The sequence below is a fragment of the Panthera uncia genome (genome assembly GCF_023721935.1).
Source record: "Panthera uncia isolate 11264 chromosome B2 unlocalized genomic scaffold, Puncia_PCG_1.0 HiC_scaffold_24, whole genome shotgun sequence".
NCBI classification, from domain to species: domain Eukaryota; kingdom Metazoa; phylum Chordata; class Mammalia; order Carnivora; family Felidae; genus Panthera; species Panthera uncia.
In genome coordinates, this window is record NW_026057580.1 from 45,545,912 (window position 1) to 45,570,039 (window position 24,128).

Here is a 24,128-nt window from a genome sequence, read left to right on the forward strand (position 1 = left end):
AGCAAAATTTTGTGTCTGTTAATTGTGGGAGAAAGGGCCGTAGCATTCACCAGAGTCTGCACAAGGCGTAGAGCCCACAAAGTGGGAGACAGATACATGAAAATCCCGCTAACATTCCTTTCTTTCTGTCAGTCAGATTCCAAGGTGACGAAAGCAACAACATAACAATAAGAAACACATATAAATAATTTCTTTTTAAAAAATGTTTCCTCTGGCTTGCCCAGGTAGCACAGTAGGTTGACTGTCTGACTCTTGATTTTGTGTCAGATTCTGAACCTGGTTGTGGGATCCAGCCCTGCATTGGGTGCCACGCTGAGTGTGAAGCCTGCTTGGTATTCCTTTTCTTTCTCCCTCTGCCCCTTTCCTCTGCTGTCTCTCAAATATAAATAAATAAATAAATAAATAAATATTTCCTCACAGATAATGTTATTATTCTTTTTGTATGCAGAAGGTTTTGGGTGTCAATATGGGGATGTCTACTTCTTTTTCATGTGAAAAACATAACATAAAAATTCTGCAAATAATACATAAAGTAAGTCTATCACTGGCATAGAACCCTTCAGCTATTTCTTAGCTGGAAATGAAACATATTCATTGATGTTTCTATACAACATATTTTGAATGATTCAGACATCATTTATAAATAGCTACTGAAGGGTGCCTGGGTGACTCAGTCAGTTGAGCGTCCAACTCTTGATTTCGGCTTAGGTCATGATCTCAGAGTTTCATAAGTTGGAGCCCTGCGTGGGGCTCTGCATTGACAGTACGGAGCCTGCATGGGATTCTCTTTCTGCCCCTCCCCTGCTCCTGCACTCTTTATCTCTCTAAAAATAAATACACTTTAAAGAAAGAAAGAAAGAAAGAAAGAAAGAAAGAAAGAGACATAAATAAATAGCTACTGATGATATATAGTAGAAAACTACTTCGAATTTTGAATTTGGATCTTTTCCTGAGCTGGCGATATGTGGTACGATCCTCTCGTGAGGCTGAGTAGGGGCAGTGAGGTGCATTTCCCACCAAGGGCAAACAACCAACACACTTAGACTCTGTGCCCATATAAACATTCTGTTTTTCATATTTTACATATGAAAATACAAAGATCAGAGGAGTTAGGTGACTTACATAAGATCACACAGGTAGTGGTTGTTGAGGAGAGTCCCAGGCAAGGCTGAGTCCCTGGCTGAGTTCAAAGCATTCCTTAGGACAAAACTTGGTGATAAGCCCCTGTCTCTGGACATCCTGGCTCCTGCTTCCTTTAAGACCTTCTGGGGAAAGCCAGCCATGGACCACAGAAAGATAGAGCATTTCTCTTGCAGTGTGATTTTCATCATGGCCATTTCCAAAGCATTTGAACTGGAATTAGTTGCTGCATTGAGCCACCGTGAACTTGCATGTCCCTCCAGGGAGACCCCAGCCTTAAGAGATGATTGCAATTGGTCCCAGGAGGAGCCTTCAATTCATCATTGGTCTTTCCAATTTGTGCTGTCCATAGGAATCCAGGACAGTAAAGAGCTAAATAAAACCTGCTGTCTGAATGGGGGAACCTACATGCTGGGGTCTTTCTTTGCCTGCCCCCCTCCTTCTATGGCTGGAACTGTGAGCATGATTCACACAAAGACAACTGTGAGTCTGTGCCCCCATGACACCTGGCTCTCCAAGAGACGTTCCATGTGTAAATGTTGGTGCAGCCAACTTCACTGCTTTCCTCAGACATTTCTACCGGGATGTGAGGCCCATGAGATGGATGAGCACTTTCTGGTTTCCAGGACTCCAGAATTAATAAGCATCTTTGGGCACCACTTTTTTGTTAGCTGGCATCTGCCTTGCTATACAAAGTTACTGTTGGGGTGCCTGGGTGGCTCAGTCGGTTAAGTGTCCGACTTCAGCTCAGGTTGTGATCTTGCATTTTATAAGTTTGAGCCCTGAGTCAGGCTCTGTGCTGACAGCTCAGAGCTTGGAGCCTGCTTCAGATTCTGTGTCTCCCTCTATCTCTGCCCCACCCCTGCTTGTGCTCTGTCTCTCTCTCAAAAATAAACATAAAATTTTTTTTTTAATTCGAAGTTACTGTTAAAGGACACTTGCATATGCAATATTTGTCATACAATTCCATAACCTGTAAAGGCTGTCACTCCAATTCCCTAACTGGGAGATAATCATTTGTTAGTTGCCTCGAAATAGTGGAAAGATTTTCATCATGGTCCCTAACATTTCCCTAACATTTCTTAAAGTACAAACTACTTTCCTCTGCCCTGCCCTCTCCAAAAAACTTTTTTTAAAAAAAGCCAGCCATATCTACATTGTGACCAAGTTCTATGTTTCTTAGTACATGTATCTCTACCAAGGGTTTTTTCTTCTTATTTTCCTTTAAACAATTGAACTCTATCTTCAGATCATTAAAGGCTGCTCCTAACATGGAATTGAGGCTAAAGCTTTGGGTAGAGAGTTGATCAAAATCAATCAAGAACTCATCTTTAAAAGGAAAGGAAAGGAAGCCTCTGTAAAGTGAGCAGATGAGAGGTCAGGGGGCAGATATTAGAGGTGGGGGACAGGACACTGAAGTATTGGAAGTGCGCATGTGTACCAGGGATGCTAGAAAAGAGGAAGCAAATGGGAAAGAAATTGGGCAAACAAAAATGGATTACCTGGTTGACGATTAGATGGGTCTGAGAAGCAAATTAAAAAGCTAAGTTGGAAGGCAGGTTTCTATCATCTATAGAAAGCTATAGAAGACAAGGACACCCCTTTCTTCTCAATGCGTGGCAAAGAGATTGAAGTGTCTTTGGAAAAAAAAAATTCTATCTAAATTTCCCCAACAAGGGAGCTTAATAAATTATGTTTTCTCCATACCTTGCAAGTATTTTAACGGTTGTAAAAGAGAGAACACTCACAGCATATTTGGTTGTAAACCAAGTGATATAACTATGTATTGTAAAACCCATTGTTTAAATACATCGTGCATGTAAACATGCCCAGTAAAACTGGAAAACATTTTGAAAAAAAAATTTTTAAAGATCACACAGCTGGTAAATGATACAGTTGGGATTTAGCCTGAGGTGATTTTGGATCTCACACTCTTGTGCTTCTCACTGCCTCACCCAAGTGTGATGCGGCCCCCTCCACTGGAGGGTATCTTTCCTCTCTCTCCAACAATGTTGTAGTCATTCTGTCAATATCCATCTTTCTGGTTCTCTTTTCCATGTATCCATTGGTGATAACTGTCTTCTTCTGACTGACATATCCTTTCTCCAGCCATATCAACACTCGTAATCAGCTACGGTGAAGTCCGCACCCCAGAGCCACTCCCTTCTCTCTAAGTTAGGTATTTGTAGTCTGCAACTTTGGATTCCTATTTTGGAATTTTGCTACTAGAAGATGTTTGTTCTTCATCCCCAGGTTCTTAGGTTTACTTCCCCCCCGTGCTTCCTCCACAGAAAAGTAACACTAGAGACAGTTTGTGGAGGTGGAACAAAAATGAACATTCTGTGTAGTCAGTAAAAAAATGAGGCAAAGACAAGAGCTTCAGGCTTTAATGAAAAGAGAGAAAATGAGAAATGAATTAATAAAAATTGGGGGCCTTATATAGGTACTCACTTAGCAAGTAACTCAATCAACAGACATGACCCAAGGTTGCCCTTGGCAGCAGAGCTATAAAGATGAATTGAGGGAGCTTGCAAGCATGTAGGGGGAACAATCACGTAGATATGATCATACTGCTGTGTGGTCAATGCTCGGAGAGAAGGGTGTACATAGTGCAAATGGCATGCAGGGCGCCAACTCCAATAGTTTTAAAAATTAAGAGTGGGGACTGAAAATTGACCGAGATGACACCATATGTTTGTATAGTACTTTATAGTTTTAAAGTGTGTTTGCATGCATTATTTGTTTGCTCTTCCTCAAGCACTTAGAGATAGAACAGATTATCTCTAATAAATGAAGAAACATAAGAGACTTGCCCCATCTCTTGTTCCTAGGTCCACGCCTTCTGTTTCCCATGACACCATCTTCCCTTTATGGCATTTAAATGTGACGCCACTGGTGCTAATTAGAAAATGGGAGAACCTAGGTTGTTGTTTTATTTTCCTTTTTAAAAAAGAATAAATATTAAATTGGTTTGGACATGAACACTTCTTAACATTTTCCATAATGCCTGCACAGTGCTTATGACAAAATTGCAGCCTGACTAGCGGAGTGATCTTGGTGATATTGAATGCGGATGAAAAAGCCTCTGCCAGTCAAAGCCTAATGTGTCTAAGGGATAGAATTTGTCTTTCCTTTGAAATTTTAAGGAATCTTTTTCATGGTTAAAGGTTAAAGCTTGTCTCATTGGTTTCCTTTAAAAATATGTTTTCTAACTTGGGCTCTGTGTGTTATTATAACAAATAAAAACATTGGGAAAAGCTCTGGATGTGCTTTTTCCTTTAGATAAGTGTTATGCTACTAGACCATATGACATCATACTTGGCTCTAATGTTTGGAAACCAGACAGTATAAAAGATGGCAAGTTCTAGTAGCCATGTCATAACAGGGGATGAAATATAAAACAAGACTGACAAGAAGTTTGAGGAAACTGACTATTTTTTAAATTGTGCATTTATCATGACAGTTTTGGGGTTAATCTCTGGAACCAGCACAAGGGTGAATGAGGTAATAGTTGCACATGTTATGGATAAGATAACCAAAGGGGGGAAAAGCCCATTTCCAGGCTAATGTGCAGCTAAGATTATGTGCCTGATGGCTGGAAACTGTTGTGTGGTTAGGATAATACACTGTTCAAAAAAAAAAAAAATGATGGTGATGGAATGGTGAGCAATCACATTGGATCTGAAGCTTTCTGAATGGGGGCAGGAAACAGAGTAGGCTGGAACACAGCAAGAGAAAGATTTGGGAAGCAAGAAAATAGGAGGTAAACTGCAAGACCCCCTCCCAGAAATGACATTATAAGGGTTGGTAATTAAAACTTCACTGAAAAGTGAAATCTAATGATAAAACCAGCTTAATGCTGTTCACGTGTACATTAGGGTAGGAGAGGAGATTGCAACATTGATTCCCATTCCTGACTACCCAGATGTTATTCCCATCACAGAAATGTTCAGAGATCTTGTTTGGACCCACTTTGTTTTATTCCGTGGCTTTGAGGAAGGGGAAAGAAAGCACTGCAAAGGACGTGTTGACTGAAATGCACCATTAATTTCATGTCTCTTTTGTAAAAAGCACTTTTAAAGTGTGCCAAGATATTTTAAGTGTTTCAACAACATGCTTTTGTGACAATAGAGAAATGAGGGTGCACTTTCATGGTATCAATAAAAATATCTTAGTAATTTACGGAGTTGGACTGAACTCTAAACTGGGTCACAGGGAAGCTCCTTCAGTGTGAACAGAGATAGCAGCAACCTCTATTTTGTTCCTGAGCCACTGAGATCAGCGTAAACATGCTCTCTGATTGCTTCTGCAATCTGAAGTCTTGGTTGCCAGGGGGCTTGAGTTTCTGGAGGGCCTCCATTTTTGGAACTCTCTTCTTTTCCCTCCCCAACAGACCCCAAATTTACAAGCTTTGAGGTCTTAGAAGGAAAGCAAAAAAAGGCATATTTGTTTCTTTCTTAACTGGTGTAGGTTTCCAGATGGTATTAGAAACTATGACTGGCTGAGAAGAAACATTTGTTTGTGTCTCAGTCTTGTCCTTGGGTCCACAAATTTGGCAAATGGCTCACTTTGAATATCTAAGCAAATAAACAAAGCATTTTCAGTATTTGCTGACACTCATTATCCTATCCTCAAACTTTGCCAGATGCAAACACCAAAGGCCAGTATCTCTAGGTTTTGTTCTATTCGGAATCTCTTTAGAAAATTGCACCAGTGAGAACTCCATGTCTGATTCTTTGTATTCATATATCTGTGGACATGGGATTCTACTGGTTGCTTGCTGATGAGTTAAGTTGCATATGTCTTGTTGACTGAATCCTGCAATGTCATGCCAGTGCGGCACTTTCACATGAATGTCACATTACTTGAAAGTTTCTACAATTCCAGTCACGGTGGGAGGCAGTCTAATAGACAAAGATGTTTTCGAGAGAAAAGTATCCACAATATTATGGAGGTATTGAGGAATGCACGTACCACTTTTCAAGTCTGTTGCTGCAAGAGAAATAATGAAGGAAGCAATGAGGCTTGATGGAAAGAGATAAACATGGCCTTCAAGGTCCACGGGTGTATGGCTTCAAATTCTGGCTCTGCCATTTCCTTACCTAGAGCACACTCTACGTCTCAGAACCTAGGTTTCCTTATCTGAAAGTGGGAAACCAACAGGCTTCACAGAGATGTTATGAACAGTAAACAGGTTAATACATGAAAAGTGCCCAGCACTGGGCCTGATATATGAAAGATGCTCAGCAAACACTGGTTCCTTCCTCCAAATAAGCAATAAAAGATCCACAGCTGGGGGTATAAGGAAAGCTCTGCCGATGGCCTTGGAGAGGAGTATTATAGGATGCATAGAATTTCAGTCTACGTGGTATGAGAAGCACTGTAGAGGAAGGAAGACGGAATAGTGTTAAGGAAGGAAGTGATTTGGGGAATACTATGCATTTCCACTTGACTAACTAATGAGGGAGCTCTGTGTAGGGATGAGGCCAAGGAAGGCCTCCAAATGCAATGCTAGGAATTATCATAAAATTCTGAGAGCAAGAAGTATCAATGAGATAATTAGGGGGCACTGTATAATTGGAGCCATTCCAAAGGAACATTCATCTGGCAGCAATATATTCGTTGGATTACAGTGGGGAGCGACAGAGGCAAGGAGACTGGTTAGGACAATTGCAGAGTAGTAGCAAAGAGAAGTAATGAAGAGAAGTGATGAAGGTGGACACCGGTGTGGACCAAGAAAGGGAGGAAAAGGGCATGCAGGTGTGAGATGAGCAAAAAAGGAAATGGCATTGCTCCTTTAACTCCTGCCTAGAAAACACCCTTTCTACTCACTCTGTGTCTCTCTGTATTTTTCAGGACAGAATCTGGTTTGTTTTCAGGTTCCCCTCTCTGACTGTCAGGTCGGGAGTGTGCTGAGAACTGCATTTTGCTCATCTTGGTTATTTCTAGACTCTACCACAGAGTCTGAGAATATAGTTAGCCCTTGCAAAGAGTTTGTTTAGTGCAGGAACAAATGTTGAATAGATGTGGAAGAGAGACAAAAAAAAAAAAATGGAATGGCAAGGGGAAAATAAAAAGAAAGGAGAGTAAAAGATAAGTGCTAAATTGAGGGGAAGGAAGTAAAAAGAAAGATGAGTGGGATGTTTTGGAACAGCTTGAGTTCATTCACAACCAGGACGTGGAATTGCAGCCATTAAAAATTAGATTAACACTTCCCTTCTTTTTTTCCTTTACGCTGAAGCCTTCACCCCATGCACTGCCCTTAATAAATAATACTTGATGAAGATGGTGATGATGTGTCCTCTTCATGTTAATCCAGGCAGTTCTCAGTTTATGAATGGGTTGGGTTCCAAATGTCTGTTGTAAGTCAGTTGTTTGGCCGTTGGAATGTATTTTTCCTTTGAGACAGTCAGCATAACAGTTAGCGGTTAAATTCTGCTTCACAACAGGCTATTTAATCCACAAAGTGTCGGAATTACAGTGCAAATGCACTGCAGAGTAGTAACTCCTTTTAGGCATATTACATACTCCTTGATGGTTTGCAAAGTGCTTTTGCATACGTTACAAAAATGGATTCTCTCTGCCTAATATTTTTTCCATGGAAAAATGTGTTCCAAGTTTTAAATGAGGAGGCCAGGAACACATCCTCCACCCACTCTGGTCTCCATGAAACGACTTGGCTTCCACAGACAGGCTCCCACACTGTCCTTCCCAGAGGCGCCCGCTCCAGGGGAGACCCTGAGACAGGGAGGTAGAGAGGGTATATGTCAGCACAAGAGGGCCCATGATGAGCATCGCCATCCCTGGCTTTCTAGTCAGAAGAACCAGTCTGTAGCTGGAACGTTCCACTCACCAGCTGGTAACCTTGTGTGAGTGTTCAGTTTCTCCTTATATAGAGTGGGGATAGTGATGCCTACCTCATGGGGCTTTGTGATGACTAAAATGTGATAATGAATGAAGGAGCACACAGCAGACACTCAAAAATGTTCTCTGGACCCCCCTCCCCACATGCCCACCACCACCAAACTCTGAAGCAAAATGGGTAAAAAGGGGCTCCTTCTGGGTCTATAGAGCAAGGGTTAGGAGCTAAGAGGCTCTTGTGGGGTGTTGCCCTGATGAGTAACCGAAAGGGGAGCAGTGAGGACTCAAGGGTGGTAATTGTCCCAGACACTAGTGGCAGCTGTGACAGCCATTTCTGCATCAATATTGTGTGGAGCTCTTTTAGAAGGGGAACCAGCTCGGGACACCTGGGTGACTCAGTCGATTAAGCATCGGACATAGGCTCAGGTCATAATCTCAAGATTTGTGGGTTTGAGCCCTGCATTGGGCTCTGCGCTGACAGTGTGGAGTTAGCTTGCTTGGGATTCTCATTCCCTTTCTCTCTTTGTCCTTCCCCCACTTGCATTCTCTTTCTCTCTCAAAATAAATAGACTTGAAAAGGAAAAAAAAAAAAAAGGAAGGGGACCCAGCTCTGAGCTGGGTAGTATCCCTGTCACTGATATACCCCCGAATCTTCAGTCACTTAACACTGTAGAAGTTTAGCACTGGTGGAAGAGGGAAACAAAAGTGCTACCGGAGGATGTGCATTGGAGATTGGGTCAAGCCTGGAAGGGGGCTCCCATCACTTCTGCTCATAGAGCATTGGCTCACGTCATGTGACCATATGGGACTGCAAAGGAGTGGAAAGTGTAGCTTGTTACTTGTCCGGGAAGAAGCGGAAGTAGCTTTAGCGGTCAGCTAGCAGTCTTTGCAACAGATGGGGGTAAGGGTGCTAAGTAGCTACTTGTTGGTACAAATTGTTTGCAAGTGACTAATTATAAGTAAACAAACAAGAACCACAGGACTGCAACTCAAGATAAACAAATGAGTCAAGCTGAATGAGCACTAGAGGATTTCCAGTAAGATAATGGCCTCAGCACTGTGGGGTAAACCTTGACATGTGCTCTAGTTTTCCTTCTTTGGCAGAAATAAAAGAGATTAAACAGATCAATATTAAACAGTTTTCAAAGTAAATTAAAACATAAAGATAATGATCGTTTAAAATGCCTCTACCAAGAAACTGTTTAAAATAATGCCACACTCAGTAATATAATTTAAGGTCAGGTATTTTAATGTATTGGCTCTGTGTGAAGACACAAATAGTCACTTTTCTTGGCATGGAATTCAGTGTATCACAGGCAGTGAGAGTTGCAAATTATGTATGTCCCTTTGTCCCTTTTTGCCTGGGTTTGTAAAACGATATTCTTTTCTAGAAGAAAAGTTGCTCAAAAACCAACTTAAAATTCCATCTAAATGCATCTCATTAAAAGTTCGGAAGCATTTCTTTTGTTGCATTGATCTAAATACTGGTTTGAAAGCCAATGACTAAAGAGCAGTAACTGCTTATTCCCAAAGAACAGGGAATGAGGCCGTTGAGGGAGGGAAAATAGCTCTATGTTATAACCTAAGACATTGCAGTTACCCTGCAAACACGGGATCACTTGGGGCATTTCTCAACTTGGGAAGCATTTGGCTATTGGAGTGACTCTCACTCTTGGCTTCTTGGTAGAATCACCTGGGGAACTTTGAAGCATTCTGATGCTCAGGTCATACCCTAGACCAATTAATCTCAGGAAGTAGGACCCAGGCACCAGCGTGTTTTAAAGCTCCCTAGGTGACTCCAATTCACAGCACAGTTTGGGAAGCGCTGGTCTATTAGATAGGATTACCTGCTATATGAAAACAGCAAGTTCTAGTTAATCAGCTCAGATTTAATCATTTAAATCACATGCCAGACACCGTGCTTGGTCTTGGGGGCTAAGACATGGGTTCTGGCTTCAACTGTGTCATTGTTCTGGGAGAGAGGCTAAGCTTAGCAGGGCTGGAGGATGGGGGGGTAGGGGGCGGTGGTGAAGGGCTATAGACTGGGGGTAAAATTGGTTCAAATGTGCATCAGTGAAAGGAAGAGAAGATCATAGCAAATATCTGATAATAGTCATGCTTTGTAGCTGAAGAAACTGGGACATACATTCAGAAGGACTCATTAGAGGAAAATTTTATCTTAGGAGGGGATTAGAAGCTAGGACACCATTCTTGTGGATAGCACACCATTACTTTTGCTTATCTACTCCAGGCTCTCCTAAGGATTTAAAAACAAATAAACAAACAAAACAAAACAAAACAAAAACCCAAAACCAAATCAAGAAGCCTTTTTATAAAATTGCTTAAAAAGAATAATACACTTCTAGATAAAATTTACATAATATAATTTGTTTAAAATACACTGTAAAAAAGAACACTAACTTGTAGAAGACATAGTTTTCTCTTAAATGGTTAGAATTGAAGAGCTTTTGCCAGGCAGCAGGACAAAATTTTATTGTATAGGCCAATGGCAGCATTCTGATAGGGTTTTATTCTATAATATTCCAAAGATAATAAGATACCTGATAAATGATAAGCCATGGGTTCTTTTTATTTTTATGTTTTCATTTTATGTTTATTTCATGGGGTGGGCTACTCTACACCTTTCCCCAGGTAGGATCTGTAATTGCACTTGTTCTTGTTATTAGATGAGTAGATGTCTGGAAAGGGGTGGGTATTGAGCCCCAGGTCTGCTCAGGATCCCTGGGACTGTGTTTTCTTGTCTGTGAAATGGTGATAGTAAATGGTTGAAAAGCTAGAGTATTATTATTAATTATTATTAATAGAGTATTATTAACTCTAACAAATGTGAAAGGACCATACACAGGTTTTTATACTCATTAAGTGAATGCTAGTAGGTGCATGGGTAGTGGGAACGTGTTTCTTCTCTGAAGTGCATTTAGAATATCTACTTGATATTATGTGCTAGTTCCCCTTAATGAACTTTGCTCATTCCTTTCTCCATGATCTGGAAGTAGTCGTGGTAATGTCCAATAAAACTGAAATGACAGAATTCTACAGAGTTCCTACAGTATTGATGGGGGTGGGATATCTAGGTATTAGTGAACAAAGCTAAATCAGGAAAGAATAAAACAGTAATTTAGCAACAATTTTACATATCTCACAATAATTTAAAGCATAACACAATTTGTAGTACAGTTTCTAGAACATAACTGGATTCTCAAGTGTTGTCAAGACTACCATGAAATCAAAAGTTCATTCTATAATTCAATATTTTTAACAAAATCCACTTATCTTGATGATGTATAGATTAGTTAATGATAACTTTAAAAGGCAATTCTTTCTAGGTTCTGGGAATAACAGGTAAGCATAATTTGTGTATGAATTCTCTGTGATTTGACTCATAGAATAACAGACCTTTCAGTCTGATGCTGGTGTTTTAAATTTAAACATCAAGTCAGTTTACACATCTGGCCTTACTTGGTGGTTTTCTAACTTGCCAATGTTATATCTTAAATGTACTTATATTAATCATAGTTCAAAATAGCCACATCATTAAATAATAATTTTTTGAAAATATATGTTCTTAGAAATGGGACATACACCCGCTTCAGTTTTTGTTGTCAAATCACCGGCTGAGAAGGGGGTAGGGAGGAAAAGAATGCCAGATCTGCATTTCGGGCCATCAGCTAACTCCCAGAGTTGTTTCATGTGAGTCTCGATTTGGTTGCCAAAGGCAAGATGGAGACGCATGTGGCCGCACTGTCATACTCCCCTGCCAGCTGCAAACCTCATCACAGTTCCTGTGAAGTACATTTCCACAGATCAGGTTTCTGCCAGGGAAGACTTTAACAATCTCCTACTCCACTTTCAACCAACAACAATTAGTATTAGCAAATGGTTCAGGCCACTGCCTGGGATTACATATGATTTCTATTCAAAAAAAGACAAACTTTTACTCAAACCAGACCCACATGCTGAACACTTGAGCTCCCCTCTTAGATATAATAAAATTGAGACAGTTTCTATCTTTCATTTAAATAAAAAATCACTCTCACATTTGAAATCAAGTTGGCTGTCTTCCCTTGCTGGGTTAGCCATCTGGTAAGAGGGACTTTTGGAGGACTTATGTTCAGGCCAGGCGTTTAGGGGGAAAAAAATCATTATCCTTTTGTCCTTTTGTGCCTTACTCTTTTAATGTGGTCAAACTTTTTTTTAAAGGTTTTCACAGCAGGGTTTTTTTTCCCCTCTCTTTCAGATAACACATATGGCAAATAAGTTAAAATCTTAATACATTTTACAGTCAAAATTTGCTTTTTCAGAGTTGCGGATCAGAAAAGCACAAGCCTGATTGAGGTCACTAAGGCTCAGTGTAAAACAATAGAGATTCAAAGCATTCACTTACTCCATGTCTGTGGTTCTTTTAACACAGCTACATTATTTTTCAGGGTAAGGTATTTTTCAGGTAAGGTCAGTTTTTCCTTGCCGTGTGTTTCAAAGGCTTAGGATTTCCCCAAATAGATGATAACCCTAGCATGTCCAGGCATTTTACTGTTCTTCTCAGTTAAGTTCTTAAAAAAAAACCCAAAAAACAAAAAACAAAAACAGGTCTTGATGGCTGCTATCTATCCAGTTACTCTTCTGGTGTTTTCTGCCTGAGTAGAGTCTGATTATATCAAACAGGAAATCTGTTCAGGACAACCACCTCATAGGAACCATTGTTCCTATTACATTTCTGGACTTTAGAAAATCATAGATAATTCAAAGTTACAAGTTTCCTGGAATTGAAGGTTGCTAAAGAGCTCATTCCTGTTTTACAGATGAGGTAATTAAATATCAAATAAATAAGATGATTTTTTATAAGCCCACCCAATCCAGAGTGGAGGGGGGCCTAGAACGTAAATACGCCTTCTGCCTTTTATAACTTTACTCATTTTCCCACATCAAAATACAGATGCATTGCATCTTTGAATAGATTTTTTTTATGATAGTGACAATTTGCGTGCATTTTCATAAAATGTTCATCATGAAACTGTGCAGATCTCAATTAGGAACCTAATTTGCCTCTTGCAAGTCATGAAACAAATAAATGTGGATATGAAACATAATCTTTATGCCTGGTACCCTAGGGTCATGGGGAATATTTTATTTTGCTCCTTTGTTATTTCTAAAGAAAACATCCTGGTACATTTAAACATTTTCAGATTAAAATCTTAAAATCAGTCAGTTTGATACTCGTTTTCTCAAGGGGAAGGAAGGAGAAAAAAATCAGCGGTGAAGTCGATGGCACGGAAAACCTATAAAATGGCTTTTAATTAAAATGTCATTTTGGCCAGGCTGAACTGAATTTCCCGAGATCTTCTTCTTTGTATGACATAGGCCGCAGGGGAGATGCTTGAGAGATTTGGAAGTGGAAAGGAAGCTATTTTGTAGCGCACACACACGTGATTGCTGATCTGCTGACTCACCTTGACATGAAGCAGTAGCTGGGTCTGTAACTGCTCTGCCTCCCCCGGTCTTCCATCAGCTTCTCTGTCTCCTGAGCCTGGCCTGTGTGTTTAGCTCTGTGACTGAGGGGCTTCTGTAGGACCTTGGATCCGTTTACTGTTGACTGTAACATGTTACCACAAGCATAGTCACGTAAAATAATTTCTTGCAGTTCTATACGTTAGATGTCTGACCCTGCATCTCACTGGAATAAAGATCTTTTTAAAAATCCTGTGTTTGTTCTGATAGGGAAAAGAAGTTTGCATAATTGAATTTCATGATGGTAGTATTGTTTCTGCCAAAGCTGGGAAAAAGTAAATGGTGGGGAAATTTTTAAGTAAATCTTTTTTTCCCATTATTTTTTTCTTTAAAACCCAGGATGCAATATGAGAATATTGCAATATTATGAGATTAAACACCTGGAATATAAAAGCATTTATGTTAATAATAGGCAAATTAGTATATTATATTATATTATATTATATATTATATCATATTATTATATTATAATAATAATAGGCAAAATAGTAAATAGATAATCCTGGGAAATCAATTCGAACAAGTTGGGGTCTGGGAGTAGTTACTCTTTTTCATTAAACAACGACATTCTTCATGAAAGAGGTAGGGTTTGAGATTCTTTTGTAATGAGGGGTGCCTGGGTAGCTCAGTCTGTTAAATGTCCAACTTCAGCTCATTTCGTGATCTCATGGTTTGTGGGTTCAAGCCCTGCATCGGGCTCTGTGCTGACAGCTCAGAGCCTGCTTTGGATTCTGTGTGTGTGTCTCTCTCTCTCTGCCCCTCCCCCACTCATGCTCTGTCTCTGTCTTTAAAAAATAAATAAACATTAAAAACGATTTAAGATTCTTCTCAATGAATGAAGACAAAAAATTGTTTCTGGCAGCAAGCTCTTTTTCTCTAATGTATTGCCAATCCACTAGGAACAGCTAGATTTTTTTCCTGTCCCCATTTTATCTGCTCGTCTGAATGTGAGTAGAAAGTGAATGCAGTTATGCAAGTGCAATCAAATCACGTAGGTAGTTTCGAAAATATAGTAGTGTAGGTATAGTCACAGAACTCCCATGTATAATTGGCAGAGACAAGTCCTCCGCATAGAATCTTGCAGAGAAACATTGGTACTTACTCAGAATCACCTGGAAATTTAACCGTCTGTAAAAATTTTGAAACTTCGTGGATACCCACGAATCCAATACACATTGGAAAAGAGCATGTCCAATTTATCTTTTTGTCTAACTTCATTCAAAACTGTTGCATTTGTTGATCAGCTGGTGTGCTGATGCAGATCCCAAAAGAACATTGCTTCCTCCGAGAACACTTATTTAACCACCCACATCCTGGCCCGCGGCCCACTGGCACACTCGCCCCCTTTGTGAATCAGGACTAGAGTGTAAACTCAATCTGCTACACACACAATGGCACATTCCTGGTGCTGGGCTGTCTAGACCATTTCCTTCACACAGTGGCTCAAGGGTCTTTTTACAGAGCAATTACTGGAATGTTAAATTGCGGGTAGTGGCTTCTTCAACACATTCCTAACCCAGTTCAGACAGTGGCGTTTTAAGTGGCCTTCTTCCACAGATTAGTATGGTCATTAACGTGCCTCTTCACATTAGCTCTAAAAGTGAGTTTTCTGGCAGCTGAAGCTCTTTACCTCTCACCTGTTCTTTCCCTAGAAATGGAGAGGATGTTGTCTCTGCTCCTTGCTTTTTTGGTGGTTTTTTTTCTGGACTGAGATATAAGTATTCAGGGAAAAATAGAATATTCAAAGCACGTGCCAGATACCTAGATACTCCAGCTCGCATGTGAGTTTTGAACTAGTTTGAGGAAATCCAAGGGTTTGAAAGGATAAATAATGTCTCTGAATTCCTGAAACTATGTCCACGGCCCCACATTTATTAGCCAGCCTAATTCGTTTCCATTTGCCTCATTTTCTCATCTCAAAAAAAAAGCTCCTGACCAATAACAATAACAAAATAGGTGTTAAGAGTGAGGCTAAAGAGATCAGAACAGAGGAAATACACTCTGTATGTGTTAGATATTATGTAAGGTGCAAAATAATACATATTTCTTAGAGCTAGAAACTATGGATCACTTTATGTTTGGTTTAGGAAAGCCTATGTTCTCTTAGTTTTGATAAAAATGTCGTCCTACATTTTCTTCTATTGTTTTTATTTCTTTTGCTTTGTTTGTTAACCCAGCTGTAACATATTCTTGGGCATCTCTTAAGATAGGCATCATATCCAATTGTCTCAACATCATTCATTGAATCCTCTTGTAGTTAATTTAAAAGATACTTTTACCACATTCTAATTCCCCCCTAAATAACTGGATTTGTTTCTGGTGCATTGACTTTGCCAATACCATAATGTTTTAATTATCGTAGCTTTCTATTGTGTTTTCATATTTTGTATATCAAATAAAAAACCTCTTGTCTATTCTTTTAGAGATGAGCTTTAGAATCAACTTATCTTATCTGTTAAGGAATCCCATTTAGGTTCTGGTTAAGATTATGTTGAATTTATAGATGTATCTGGACCAATTGGAAATTTCATGTTATTGAATCTTCCCGTGTAAGAACATAGTCTACTTAGGTGTAGACTACATTTAGAGGAAAAACAAAAAAATAAAACACCTCCACAATGCTTGAAATTGGCCAAACCACATGTCCCTTTTGTGACTTTTTCTAGGAGAGGTCAACTTATTAAATGTATTAGTTTTTAAAATTTTTTAAAAATAAGATGATTGCTTTGGCCACTTGAGTGTATAATCTCAGTCCTTTTGTATCACAGAATACTACTCAATAACTAGTTGTGACTAGATGGGAAGAGTTAAGTATTATTTCCAGACCTGTCAGCTTCTACCTCCAGTTTTACAACATCTCTCCTTGTGGTCAGTAGGGGGTGCTCCTGCAGCAACATGCCCTGTTTCAATGCCACTGAATCCTAACGAATTTCAAACCTTAGGAAGTATTGGTTTATAAATTATCAAATGCAGTTCTCACACATTCTAACAGACTCACATCTGTGGGCATTTTATGTAGAAGACAAGTAATGGGAGAAGGTGAGATCTTCAAAGTGTCTTGTAATCGAAGAAGGCCTGTATTATATAAGCACAGAAGGCAGAAAGGGATTATAACAACTTGTGTTTGGGCTAACGAGTGGAGCCTCTGCTTTTAGAGGCTGTTCTTTGGAGCTCTGGTGCCAGCAGACTGCTTTGTGAGCTGTCAGTTTCCTGATCTTAGTCCTTTAAGGGCAACATTTTTTAAGTGGTGCTTTAAATAGGGGAGACCAGCTCAGGAGAGCAATGAGCTGGAGCTATGGAAGGAAATGGGTCTGGTTGCAGACAATCCTATGGGAAAATTTTTGATTCTATCTACCAGCTTTGGAACAGTTCCCCTCACTGTTGATGGTGGTGATGTTGAAACAAGCGTGTCACTCTCCACTTCCCCTACCAATGAGCCCAATGCTTCTTCCTTGTGTTCCCAAACCATTCAGAGTTTATTTCTGTTTTGCAAATATCACATTTGGTGATATTTACCTGTGTGTTTGTTTATGTCCCCTTGTCAAGCAACATGAAGGCAGGATCACACTATGTTGTCTAGCATAGTGTTTGGTATACTGTAGACAGTCAATAATTATTCGTTCAATGGATGATAGAAGGAAAGGAGGGCAAGTAGAAAAAAAGGAAAAAAAAAGGTGTCATGGAGTAGTAAATTAATATTAGAGGATGGGGCACCTGGGTGGCTCAGTTGGTTGAGTGTCCAATGTCAGTCCAGGTCATGATCTCGCGGTTCGTGAGTTCAAGCCCCACGTGGGCTCTCTGCTGTCATCCTGTCAGCACAGATCCTGCTTCAGATCCTCTGTCCCCCTCTCTCTGCCCCTCCCCCACTTGCACTCTCCCCAAAATAAATGAATATTAAAAAAAAATTAGATGGTAAGTGAATTTTTAAACTGATACAGAATCTGGTAATAACAACAGTAAAAAAATTCACACAGAACATTGCTGGGTATAATCCAATACAAATGATAGCAACAAAAAGCAATTTGGTTCTTTTTTAAAATATATTTTTAAAATTTATTTGTTTATTTTGAGAGAGAGAGAGAGAGAGAGAGAGAGAGAGAATGCAAGTGGGCCAAGGGCAGGGAGAGAGGGGGACAGAGGGTCCAAAGTGGGCTCCATGCTGACAGCAGAGAGCCCGACATGGGGCTCAGGCTCACAAACCATGAGATGACGACCCGAGCTGAAGTCAGACGCTCAACGGACTGAGCCACCCAGGTGCCCCAGAAAGCAATTTGTTTCTAATGAGGTTAGTAATAATATTTGCAATAGCAAACATGTAACATAACCATAAACCTCATTGTAAAGTGAAGAGACCCTTTGGTATTTATGTAGATTCCAAAGTTTAATTGCATAATGTAAAAGTGTTCTTATAATAGCAAGGTTCGGGTATGTAGAGTTTCATGTACAATTTTATTAAAATCATATATCCTACTGAAATTCAGATATCACAATGTTAACTCATAATTCCGGTTGTGACTCTTGCTTGAATAGATTTTTTTTCCACTACCTTCTCTCTCTCCCTCTCAATAATGCATCAGCTATCTATTCGTTGAGGAGGTTAGTTCAGGTATTTACATTCATGGGTCCTTGGGTTACCTTTTTCAATAATACTACTAACTTTTCTTATCTTCAAACAACCACAAATGAGGGTATTTCTAGAGTCATCATTCTTCTGGATAGGCTCATTATCCAATTATCTAGTCTATATGAATTTTTCTTAGAAAACCTAAAGTTAAACTGAGTGATATAAATGCTGTTTTGAGTAGAACGACTTTTTAAGGTGCTCCCACATAAAAGCTTTATGTTTAATAATTTGATAAAAATAATTGCATCATTTTTTCTGTATTCTGTTGATTGCATATATTTACTTGAATAGACAGTTAAAACTATGAAAATCACTTGGACCAAAGGTTCATACTGACACTAACGTAACATATGCACTGTAGCCATAACCCACAGTATTTTATTTTTAACATGGTAAGTACTTTAAAAAGTGGAGAGTATGATCAACATGATCATTGATTCTCCTAAGTACCCTTTGGGTCCATCTCACTTTGTTCATTTAGTGTTGATTAAGAAAATCACTGGGAAATTAAAGGAAGCTAATGAGGAAGCAAGCTCTGGGAGATTAAGTGATTTTCCTAAGGATTATAAATCTGAAGATAGGTCCCTTTTCTTCCTTTTGTTTTTAAACTACCGGCCCAAACGCTCACTTTACATGGGATTATATATACTTTGTGAAAATTGTCATATGTTCTTGATATATGGTATCTCATTAATTTTATGTAATGTACTATTTACATTATTATTTATTATCTATGTTATTTGGTATAATATATTCAACTCAAACACAGCTATAATTGACTTTTTAGATATCTATAATGATGCAATGAACGGAAATTAGGAAGGCAAAGTGAATTTCACTTTTTAGAAAAATTTCATTGAATCAGATTTTTTTTTCCCTTGGAAGTTGCCTTGCATAATTTCTTTATATATTTTGGATATTAACCCTTTACTGGATTTATCACTTGCAAATATCTTCTCCTGTTCAGTAGATTGCTCTTTTGTTTTATTGGTTTCCTTTGCTGTGTAAAAGCTTTTATTTTGGTGTAGCCCCAATAGTTTAATATTGCTTTTGGTTCTCTTGCCTCAGGAGACATATCTAGAAAAATGTTTCTATAGCCCATGTCAAAGAAATTACTGCCTATGTTTTCTTCTAGGAGTTTTATGGTTTCAGATCTCACGTTCCATTCAGTCTTTAATCCATTTTGAGTTTACTTTTGTGTATGGTGTTAAAAAGTAATCTAGTTTCAGATAAAAAAGTTATATATATATATATGTGTGTATGTATGTATATATATATATATATATATATATATGTAATAGAATATTACTCAGCCATAAAAAATGGGATCTTGTCATTTGCAATAACATGGATAGATCTCGAGGGTAAAATGCTAAGTGGAATAAGTTAACCAGAGAAAGACCAATATCAGATGATTTCACTAATATGTGGAACTCAAAAAATAGAACTGTTATTTGCCAGAGAGGAGGGGGTGGTGAGAGGGGTGAAATAGATAAAGGGGATCGAGAGTATACTTATTGTGGTGGGCACTGAGTAATGTGTAGAATTGTTGAATAATTATATTTTGCACCTGAAACTAATATCACACTGTATGTTAATTATACTTCAATAAAAAAAATTTCAATGCTGCAAGTATTTTTGGAACATCTGCTCTGGAGGTACAACTTGCTCTATAGTCAGACTGCTAGGGTTCATTCTAACTGTTTCATGTAGAGTTGGGGTACCTCACATATGGGACTTAACCTCTATAAGCCTCAATCACCTTATCTGGAATATTCTTTAAGATAATTACAATCACTGCGTTTAAGGAGGCAGGAGGATTAAATGAAATAATTCATGTAAATCAATTAGTATAGTGCTTACCACATGGTGAACTCTCAGTAAATGGTAGCTATTCTAAAAATAAAAAATAACGGTAGCTAGTCTTACCATTATGCTAGGTCCATGGGCTAACATAAAAGATGTTTAAGACACTGCCTATATTTTTGAAGAGATTATAATATTAATAATATTTTTTTCTATTATATTAGGAACCTGGGCTCTGTGTAGTAGGTTGAAACATTACACATGATCAATATAAAAAATATTCCTACCTACAAAATGTACCTTTCATGTAGATATATAAATTATAATTGATATGCTTGTATTTTATTTATCTTATTCCTTTTATTGTAAAATAAAACAGGTACAGAAAAACACACACAAAATGTAAAGCTTGGAAAATTATTATAAGACAAACAGCTTGAAATCTCCACTCATGTTAAGAAATAGAATATTACTAGCTGTGATGATTAATTTTATGTGTTAACTTGACAAGCCACAGGATGCCCAGATTAAACATTGCTAAGAGGTGTATCTGTGAGGATGTTTCCAGACATAGTTACATTTGAATCTACGGACTCAGTAAAGTAGATCGCCCTCTTCTATGTAGGTGAGCATCACCCAATCCACTGAAGGCCTGAATAAAAGAAAAACTGGAGGAAGGAAGTATTCCCCCTTTTCTCCTGCTGAGACAGGAGCTGAGACATCTCATCTTCACCAACTCATAGACTGGGATTTACACCATTTGCTCCTCTGGTTTTCAATCCTTCCGACTGGACTGAATTATACCACCAGCTTTCCTGGGTACTCTAGCTTGCAGGAGGCAGATGGGCGAAGCTTCTCAGTCTCCATCATCACATGAGCCTGTGTATGCATATGCATATGTATATGTACATGTGTATCTATACCACCTATGCCTATATCCATAATCTATATGTCCTACCTGTTCTGTTTCTCTAGAGAACCCTGACTAATAACAGCAGCCTCTCCAGAACAACTTTCATGGAGCTATCCCAATCATAACACCCCCCTCCCTCTAAAAGTAAGGAAGATCCTGATATGTGTGGTAAAGACCCCCTTGCGTTTTCCTTTGGTTTTAACACTCAAGTGAGCAACTTTGAACACTATGGCACAGTCTTTCCCATTTAAAACAATTGATACATCTTCTACACCTCTTTTAATCTACAGTAGTCTACAGGATTCTCAGCCATTTCTTACAATATATCTGTGAAGAACCCAGAGCATCTCACCTTTCCAGAGTCAACAATCTGAATTTTGCTGAATGCATATTCATGGTGCTGTTCAACGTGTTTCTCTGTCCTTTTGTACTCTTGCAGACTGGCAGCTGGATCCAAATACTTATTGAGACTCAGGTTCAATTCCTTTGGCAATATGATGGTTTTCATCAGGAGACACATAACGTCTGCTATTTGCTCTTTTTTAATCTTTATAGCAGTGGATGTTCAAAGCGTAGATATATTATTTTATTGGGGTTACAAAAAGGTAATATTTAATTCTATTACTTCTTTTTCATTTACTGGTTGGCATAATTTTGTAAGAAAATGCTTTCTTCATCTACTATTTGGCTACCCAATGGTACATACAGTTCATAAAGGAGTGGCAGTATAAATGTTTGATTGTTTTCTTTTATTTACTCAATTTTTAGATAATGGAGAAGTTATCTGTTATTCTCAGGAGATGACCAATTAGTTTATTGTAAATATTGTTACAAAATATAAATATGTTTGATGGGTTTTAACTGATTATCATTTTTACCCTTCTTGATATTCATTGTCCTGTATTTGGCCTGTGGGAGCTTCTTTCCAGTTGGCTCTAGAGTCTTCTGATATTATAGAATGGTCTTCTTTTGCTCTTTGGTATGTCAAGATATTTTAGGTCATCTTATATATGCTTCTGACCTGGAATTGGCCATTTCTCCAAGAAGCCCCAATGTCTTTTAATAGGAAATGATACATAAAAACCACAATCTTAGCTCTAGGATCACTCACTGGCTTATCATCATTTCTAGGCTCTTTCAGAGAATTCATTCTAATATTTCCAATTCAAATATAGGGCTACAGGGTTTGTGCTTTACCTTTCCTGTATTATATCTGTATTTTCTTCTGTCTACACTGAAAATCTTGGTTATCAAAGATTGAGGAGATGATAGAATTCGATAGTACTCAGTTCCTTTATCCCATGTTACACAGGGGATAGTTTCAGAATAACAAAATTTATATTAAGGTCCCTATTATGATAATGTAAAGCCATTTAGATTTATTGCCATATGCAGTCTCTATTCTTCCCCTACCTTTTTTTTTTAAAGGTAATTATGTTGTATCTATATTATCAGGTCATATGTTCTTTATATTCTAGGATACCTTTCTTATTAAATCTTAGTTCTATAGGTAACGGTGTATTAAATGCTCATACCCCCCTCTGACATATGTCAATGTCCTCGTCGTTTTAGATGTCTGAAGCTCATTCTCTCATAAATTCCAAAGAAAGATCCATGGGAATAATATTCCTTGAGTTCCTACATGTTGACAACAGTTTGTCTCTGGCCTTTATACACTCTCATTCTCTCCCCTCGAGTGTTACTTCATTTTTTTTTTTTCTGGTATAATGTGCTGCTATCAAAAATTCCAACAATAATCTATTTTTTCCTTATAAATCCTCTGCTATTTTTACATAGATGCAAAAAAGTATTTTTTCTTGTTTTCTAAAGTCCATTAGTTTCACTAAATTATGTGCAGATATTGGTTGTTCTGAGTCAATATTCTCAAGTACCTGTGTTCCAATATGTAATTTCATTTTGTTTTAATTTTAGGTAAGTTTTCCTGAATTATACTGTTTGTGTTTATTCATTTTCTTGTTTTGTTTTTCTCTTTAGCAGAAACTTTTTGACTACCGACAATATTTATTCATATCTTTTTTCCCTTTCCCTTTTTAACCTCATTCTTAATCTGCTTTTTAAAATTGGGGTAAAATACACATTGCATTAAATATACTATCTAACCAGTCTAAGGTGTGCAATTCAGTAGCATTAACTACATTCACAGTGTTGTGCAACCGTCACCACCATCTCTCGAACGCTTGCATGGTCCCAAACTGAAACTCTCTACCCATTCTTCCCCTTTCCCTTTCCATTTACTTCTGATTTTCAAAAGTTTCATTCTCTTCACTTATATCTCTTTAGGCACTTTTTTGTTGTGTTTATTTATATTTGTGATCCTTTGGCTCTTGTCTTCATTTCTAAAATGATATGTTTCTTTTATTTTCAATTTTTTTTTTAAATCTGTCACCTCATTTCTGAATTTTTCTTAATCTGATATATGTTGGTTTTGCACATCTTGTGTCATCATTTCCTTAATGCCTTTTTGCTTATTTGGAAATGCTACATTATATACTGACCTGTTTTTCAAGCATGTTTATAGAATACTGTAATTATTTATGGGACTGTGATTCTACCTCTTTTTCTCTTTTTTCTTATAGTAACCTTCATGGTTTCTAAGGGATTTGACCTTCATAGTTTCCTGTTGCTTTTTTTTTTTTTTTTTAATGTGAATTCAGTTTTCCAAAACCTCTGGAGGAGGCTTGGTTCAGATAGATTTTCTTTCTTTCTTTCTTTCTTTCTTTCGTGTTTATTTTTTGAGAGAGACAGACAGACAGACAGAGCGTGAGCAGGGGAAGGCAGAAAGGAAAGGAGACACAGAATCTGAAGCAGGCTCCAGACTCTGAGCTGTCAGCAGAGAGCCCTACACGGGGCTCGAACTCACGAGCTGAGATATCATGACCTGAGCTGAAGTCAGATGCTTAACCGACTGAGCACCTATGCACCCCTCAGATAAAATTTTCTAGATTTAAAGGGCACCCTCAGAAGGCCTCGGTTAAACACCTGGGTCTTGATGCTCAGGTCATAATCTCATGGTTTGTGAGATCAAGCCTCAAATCGCCTTGGGTTCTGACAGCACAGAGCCTGCTGGGGAGTCTCTCTCTGCCCTTCCCCCGCTCACACTCCCATGATCTCTCTCTCTCTCAAAATAAATAAATAAACAAACAAAACTCAATAAAGGGCACCCTCTTTTATTGTTTTCATGTAGTATTAAAAAATACAGTGGCTTGCTCTCTTGCTCTCTCACACTGTATCTAAATC

General features: G+C 38.4%; 1 pseudogene; it reads left to right on the forward strand.

The window, feature by feature from the left end:
• Positions 1-1,281: 1,281 nt before the first annotated feature.
• The window catches only part of LOC125939103 (putative teratocarcinoma-derived growth factor 3), a 39,185-nt pseudogene continuing 16,338 nt past the window's right edge, over positions 1,282-24,128 (forward strand).